At 40.1% G+C, this 7965-nt stretch overlaps 1 long non-coding RNA gene across 2 annotated transcripts in view; it reads left to right on the forward strand.

The window, feature by feature from the left end:
- Positions 1-6959, forward strand: part of LOC103394956 (uncharacterized) — a 28581-nt gene extending 21622 nt beyond the window's left edge. For both annotated transcript variants that reach the window (XR_523213.3, XR_001761627.2), the window contains exon 4: positions 3760-6959. This is a non-coding gene — a long non-coding RNA (uncharacterized LOC103394956). The remainder of the gene's footprint in view (positions 1-3759) is intronic.
- Positions 6960-7965: the final 1006 nt, after the last annotated feature.

Below are 7965 nucleotides of genomic sequence, written 5' to 3' on the forward strand. Positions count from 1 at the left end.
TATATATATATATATGTATATATATATATATTATTATAGATGTTTTCTACATATAAACTTTGCATTGTGTGTGTATATATAATATAGACAGAAATGTATTTTCTTCAGCAACAGAGTTAAAGGGTCCCATAATTAATGTCCTGCACAGGAGAAAATGCACAGACATCATGTCACTTGGACAATTTCAACTCATTGCACAGTTTCAAAACAACTTCTGTTGCAGGTGCAACATATTTGCAGTCATAAACGTATGCAGTGCAGTGTAACTAACTTTTCTAAACAATCTGAATCCCATTAAATAAAGGTCACTCTCTACACCCACATATAGCAACACTCGTTAGTGAGCTAGACTAAGAATAAATGTGAGGAAAAGCAGGAAGGCTAAAGATGATGTTGAATACTTCATTTAAGAACTCTACCTGCCTCTATGACAAAATTAAAGTCCTAATGGCCGTGTTAACAGTGAGCTGACGTCTGGGTGACAACATTTAATGAACTCAAAATCATTTATTTATTTTCTTTTTATTAGTTTGCAAGAAAATGTCACGTTTTACACAGTTAAACCTCAGTGACAAACTTTTCAAATAGTGACACTTGCTTTATTTTTCGTGTCTGTACCAAGTATCACAGACGGATAGTGGCGCCCATTCATCTAAATGGAGAAAGTGAATGTGTGTTGAAGTTCAGTTTAAGTGTCTATGTGCTCCACACAGTGGCAAATCTCAGAAGACTCCGGGTCATAAATGTGTTTTTTTCTCCTCCCTGAAGCTAAAACTAGTTATAAAGTGATTTCAGTTCCAAAATTCACTGCTCTGTCTTCAGACGAACTTTCTCTAAATTAGATGATTTTGTCATGTGGCCTCTTGTGAGCACAAAGCCCAGAGCTAGCAAGCAGAGATGTCGATAAAATGATGGGTGCAAAGATCAGCGTTAACAGTGACAGAAAGACACATTTTAAAACCAAAACAAATAGAAATAGCTATTGTTGCTTATAGTTCACACACAGCTACTGCTGTCATCACTGTTAATAATAGTATTTCAGAAGCCACCTCTTGTGCTCTGAGTCTACGTCTCCTCGAAGTGGAAGTGTTTTTATTGTTGTTTCATGATCCCTGATGTGTCATTTCCATTTGTGGAGAGACCAGGTCAGAGAACTCATATTTACCACCGTACTGTTCCTACTGTCACTTCATGAAAGATTCCACCTGCGTTTGCTGACTTGTGTATTTATTAATGTACTTGAGTTACAATTGAGTTTTACCCAAATATGGCCCATTGTCATATTTATTGTAACATAAGTGTACAATGGGAGAGTGCAAAATAGCTGTTGATGGGTTTTTTTCTATTCTGCTAACCTGGACTATACTATATTATACTTTACTATACTAGGTGGCGCTTTGGCCCAGAGGCAAGGTCTCTGTCATTGGTGAGGAACCCCAGGGTTCACCTCCTGGACAAGTTCGAATCCCGGTTAGGGCGGTTAATACCTTCCAGTGGACTCACCACCCGCAGGAAGGTTTGGGGGTTTGGTATGGCGCAATGTGATTTGGGTGGCGACTGCTGTCCCCGCGACCCGGTAACGGATAAGCGGATGAAAATGGATGGATGGATGGACTTTACTATACTCAATAATAGCCAGGACAAAGCTTTTGTAGTGGGTAGCACAGCAAAGCAGATTGATGTTGTGTGCTACATTTGTTATTTGATTACCTGGGTTCAGTCAGAGCAGCAGTTTTGTAAGAAAATTACACTGTTTAAAATAGGATATATTTGCAGAGAAGATTTGAAGAAATAACTCCATATATAAGAGACCTATCTACATAACGTGCACTACTAACAAAGTGTGGGAACCAGGAGTAGTGATTTTCACCTCAGTGATAACTGGTGGTCTTTCTGTGGTGCATTTTTAAGATTACACCTGTTCCCTAACCTCGTCTAAAACATGCAGATTAGGGTTTAAAGTGACTGTTCATTTTAAATTGATAGTAGGTGTGAAAGCGAGTGTCTCTATATGTGACTGAAAAACTCTAGGGTGTGCAAGGTGAAATACTGCTCAATTGGGTTTTAAAATGTTACAGCATTTGTTTAAAACTCCAATATCTCATTTTTTTTCACTCATTATTGACTGAGTGTTTTACCTTTCCATATTAACCTCTCTATATTGCGGTTCTCCTTTCATTCCCTCAGTACATCGCAGATTTGTTGTCGAATCCGATCTTTTTTCTTTCATTTTAAAAATGTGGATTCTCATTTTGAAATTGAGATAAGCCCATTTGTGAACGATCGCCGGTAGCTTTGTTTACTATAGACGAGATCGTACACAGCCTTCTATTGGCTGATACCTACCTGGTGTTCTATTGGCTAATCGAGCATGCTCTTCTGTTCCTCACACTGATTATACAACTCTCTGTGCATATTATTGTGTGGGAAAGGGTAATATAGACTAGGGAGGGTTGATAACAGTGTGGGGGAGGTTTTGTAAAAGGTAAATATATATATGATAATAATATAATAATAAGTGTCTCGCATTTTCCCATTTCGTGGTAAGTCTAGGAACGCAACTACCGTGATAGGAGGGGGATCACTGTATTTCTGAGAATGACTATATTTGAATGAATGTCAGTCTAACCATGGACACAGTTCATAACAGATTGTGAATCTTCATATCCCTCCTCTACCTGACATGAAATAAATAGTGCTGTGTTTTTGGCTGTTTTTTTCGAGAGAGATTTTCTTGCCTGGCTCCATCAGTGCATATACTAAACACATGTTTACATGGCAACACCGTGTCTAGGCTCAGCAGCTGAAATATATTCTAGGCTATGTTGTTGCTGTGCATCGGCACACTGCTGTGGAAGTAGGTCTCATCCCTGGCTCAGCTGCTCACAGGTCAAATGTCACCTAATGATGATTGATGCAGGGCCGACCCGTCCCTCTAATTGACAGCCGTGACGATGCAGCATTGTGAGCTTGTGTGCAAACATGAAGCATTTGAATACATTTTAAACACGGCTCCTGCTGTTTATCTGCAGCCATTCCTCACCAGAGAGAACACAATGGGTTGCACCAAATACTTATCAACCATCACCAAAGCTCCGTTCAGACAGTTTAGCCGCTTGACCGTGATTGATGAAAGGCACTGGACCACAGTGGTGGGAGGGAGCTGGCCACTGGAGCTTAGAGAGGTAATAAGGTGTGATGGTGGTTGAGATATCTGCAGTGAATGTATTAGCGCCTCATCCAGATGAATGTGGACTCTCTTTCTCCTGAGCATCAATCTTATTTTGGATGAAGCACTCTGTCTGATAGGGCCTTACAGCTCACGGCAGTTTCAGAGTCTGGTGGTGATTTATGTTTTCAAAAAGCTTGTCACATCTTGATGATGAGAATTAGGGGGAAAAGAAGACTTCTATTACAATAGAATACATTTGAAATCACTGACAGGGTGTTTTATTGACATTGCAGATTAATCTATTAGCTGTTGTGCGTGACAAAAGCAACTATTAATCAAAATGTGGACCAAGGATAGCTGTTAGACTGATTTAGAGCTACAGTGCAGGACCTTGAGGAGGAAATAACAGAGGAAACAAAGGAACGAGAACTAATTAGGATTCATGGGGCAGTCATAACATGCATTTTAGGAACCATTTTTCTACAAAATCTTTACCCTCACAGTTTGCCCTCACTGCTTCCTGCTCCTGTGGCATTTCCCTGACTCTCTTTTTGTAATTGTCATATTATTGCTTTTTTGACCCACAGGGTGAAGACACCATTCTCTGAAAATGAAACAAATATTTGTCGGACACCTGGAGCCGTTCACTCTGCCGAGATGACCTGTCCACTTTATGACAACGGCACTTTTGTCAAAGGCAGTGGTAAATATCAAGCCACCAATGTACTGTGAAGCTTTTTTTCTGATGATAAGAAATGTTGTTGTAATCTTTTTAACAGCAATTTCAGTTTTAAGACTTTGCTAATGGGTTTTAAGTCCAGTGGTTTCTAACAACTGTTCAGTAGAAAATGATCACATTTCACTTGTTGATTTATTGCAAAAAATGTACCTTTGTTCATCAATGTGACAGTGCCAGATAGAAACTAAGAGAAGAGAGAGTGTGATCTCTCAGAGATCTTCTTGTCTGTCTTTCCTCAATTCCTGTAGGTATCTCAGGGTTGTATTTAACCAAACAGGTCAGGTTTTCATACTGAATAGGTAATTTGAGGGTAAACTGGAACTAGTGAGATATTTTTGTTTGGTGGTACGTCATTGGATTTTTCAAATGTATATTTGCAGTGGCTCAAATAGGTTGAGAGACACAATTTTAGCCAATTTAAACTCCCCTTTCTGTCACTAAAAAGAAGAAGCCGTTTCACTTTCTAAAGCTGCATCTAACTGTAGGTGTTTTCTGCCTCATGACCTTCTTACGTTGCTGTTACAGAGCATAGATTGACCCTTGAATATGTCTCTTAAAGGATCATCGGAGAGCAGTGGTCACCCATATTTATGCACATGTTGGCATGCAGCTGCTCACTCAGAGCTCTTTAAAATGGGCAGGGAATGCTCCACAGTCTTACTTAATGACCCAGCTGCAGCTTGAGTACATTGGGCGCTGAGGTGGCAGATTAAAGCTTTAGCTTTATAAACATTTTCCGGAGACAGTGCTGCTGCGCAGGATAATTCACGTTACACTTGCTTTTCGGTGATCTGTGTTACATGTCCACATCTGGGTTGACAGAGTTCACAGATTTTCACTAATATCTTGTGTTATATTTACTTAAGACTTAGCATCTGATTTATCTGATACGGATATGTTGTTAAATACATAGCAAACATCGCAGAAATATAGACAAATGTTTATGGTGCCAGAGCACTGGTTTAGCTGTTAAAATAATTGCCATAGTACCATGACAATAAATGTATGGAAGAATGTGGATGCTGTAAAATACTCCACTCTACAAATTAGTCATTCTTGGGCTGGGAGATATGACATTTTCTGTATAAATTAGTAAAAGGTTGTTTTTCTTCTCCTTTATTTCCCACAGGGTTTTAAATGGTAAATATATTAAGGTTAGTCCATCTACTAGCAGCCACAAGGCCATGAACTTGATCACCAAAAACGCACTTTAGAGTATGAAACACCTGTGACCTACCAAAGTGCCTGGAGTAATCATTTTTAGGCTATCTTTTGTTGCCGGAGGTTTTGTAGGCTGGCAGCTGTGCTTCTGAGGGAATGGAATATTTCATTCATTTGTATTAAGCGTCAGGCCAAGAATATGTGCTGATGTGAAATATGTCAACTCAACACTGGCCTGAGGGCTCTCCTCGGTACAGGTATTCACTTCAGCACTGTCAGCATTTTAGACCAGCATGTAAACAGGATCATGTACAATGCAGGTGCATATGTCTTCCTGTGTCTGTGGGAGACAACGTCTGGTGGTTGCATCATGCAGTGTATGGGTAGAAGAAGTAATGGACTGCTTTTTACTATTTTCTACTAATATATCATCTAATTATACTTCCTTGATCCATCTATCCATCCGCCCATCTACAAATCCATCCATACAGCCATTCTGTAATTCATCCATGTATTTATCCATCCATCCACCCATCGCTTCCTTTGTTTTCCACTATCAACATCCGTACAAGTTTTCCAGGGTTTTTTCTGTCAAAGAAAAGAACGTTTGTAATTTTCTTATCTCCTTTTTCTTCTGTTCATTTTTCAATTTTTGCAGTCCAATCTATTTATTCTCTGTCTGTCTTGATTCTTCTGTCCCACATTCCTCTGTCTCACTGTAAGCTCCATGTTTGTACGCCTATCCCTCCTTTCTCCATTTAGATATTTCTTTCTTCTTATTGACAGTTTAATTTCCCCCCGTTATATTCCTTTTTGCCCCCCAACCCACCAACTCCTTGATCTATTGTCCCAGCTAATTATTTCATCTTGAATATGTTCAAGTGTCAGTCTCCCATGGTCTCAACTCCCCTCTGCCCTGTTTTATTTATGTCACTTTCAGTCTCTCTCCTCTTATCATTACATGTACATGACATATGCAGCATGATCACTTGCTTGTTCTGTTTTTTGTTTTTTTTCCTGACGCTGCTGCATATTTTCCCTTCCATCTAACATGCCCCTTGGTGTGCACCCCTGAATCATGTAAAGCTCTGGCATTTTCAAAGATTTCTATAATTTAAAAGGTTTGCTTAAATTGCTCAACTTTCTGGAATTCTTAAATTTTTTGTTGTACTGGTGCAGTTTGGTAGAACGTAAATGATTCTCTTTGCTACATTTCATGACATGTTGTGGTGTAAATAACAGACAGTGCATTAATAGGCAAATGTGTTTAATTAATGTGAAAAAAAAATCAATCTTTCCAACACTGTAAGCTCAACGGGGATTATTTACATTTGTTTCCAGCTTTGTCATGCAAAACCACCCACGACTGAGAAGCAAACAGCTTTGACAAAAGCCCGTCTCCATAGCCTGCAGCAAAAAACACAGAAATAAGTGACGTTATTGATTGAGCTGAGCTCTTTGGCGTATTTCTCACAAAAAAAAAAGCTCAGATTGATTTAATTATATTCAAATATTGTACGGTTTACAGTTGTTTATATTTGGTTCCATATTTTAGCTGAGAAATGTTTTATTTACAGAAACTCCAAATGAGCATCATTACAAATCTCTTTTTGTGCCCACGTGATGAAAATTAACAGTTGATGTTCAGGTGATTAAAATATTAATTTTGCCACAAAGTCAAAGCAAAGTGTCTAAATGAGAGCGTGGCCACAGGCCTGTGCTAATTCAAAACCTTTGCATCGTAGGAAATTTGTTCAGAGAAACGATTTGGCATAAAAACCAACAAACACAAAAATGGTATATAATATTAACAAAAAGGCTGAACATGTTAGGCAACAACCGGTTAGGGCGGTTGGTACCTTCCAGTGGACTCAACCCACAGGAAGGTTCGGGGGGGGGGGGGGGGGGGGGGGGGGGGGGGGAAGGGGAACCCCCCCCCCCCCCCCGTCTGCCTGTCATCTCCATGTCCTGGTGCTGGTGCCCTTTAAAACACCTTCTGTGGGCACCTATTTAGGCAACAGTGAACCTGCTCCATGAGTAAAGTCTCTGCAATACAGAAAAGGCCAGGCTGGTGATTAGATTAATAAATAAGCAGAGCTTTTACTTTGCTGCCATTTCAAACTGTCACTGCAGCTGATGCACAGGAGGCACATCAACACCAGGTGAGGGAAACCAACACAGTGTTATGACATCATTAAATTTAATTCCACTCCTCACCTTCCACTTGCATCAGTAAGCAGCGTATACTGTATAGCTGTGTTTAAACAAAGTAGAGAAGATATTCAGCAAAGATAAAGTGATACATCACCCAGTTTCGGGTAAATAAACAGACAGAACAGAACAGTCTTACAAAGACTCAAGTGAGCAACCAGAGAGACATTGAGATAAAATTACCTTTTTTTTCAGGGGTTGCCACAGCAGATCATTGATTTCCATCTCTCCCTGTTCTCTGTATCTTCTAACTATCTGCATGTCCTCCCTCACTACATCCATATATCTCCTCTTTGGTCTTCCTCTCTTTCTCCTACCTGGTAGCTCCATCTCTAACATTCTTCTACCGATGTATCCACTGTCCCTCCTCTGCACATGTCCAAACCATCTCAATCTGGCTTCTCTAGCTTTTTCTCCAAACCTCCCTGTCTGTGTTGTCCCCCTAATGACCTCATTCCTGATCCTGCCCATTCTTGTCACTCCTAAAGAGAATCTTAGCATCTTTAACTCTGCCACCTCCAGCTCCGCCTCCTGTCTTCTGCCTATTGCTACTGTCTCTAAACCATACATCATGGCTGGTCTCACCACCGTCCTGTAAACCTTTCCCTTCACCTTAGCTGACACTCTTCTGTCACAGATCACTCCTGACACTTTTCTCCAGCTGTTCCATCCTGCCTGTACT

The sequence above is a fragment of the Cynoglossus semilaevis genome, chromosome 19 (assembly GCF_000523025.1).
Source record: "Cynoglossus semilaevis isolate Cse_v1.0 chromosome 19, Cse_v1.0, whole genome shotgun sequence".
NCBI classification, from domain to species: Eukaryota; Metazoa; Chordata; class Actinopteri; order Pleuronectiformes; family Cynoglossidae; genus Cynoglossus; species Cynoglossus semilaevis.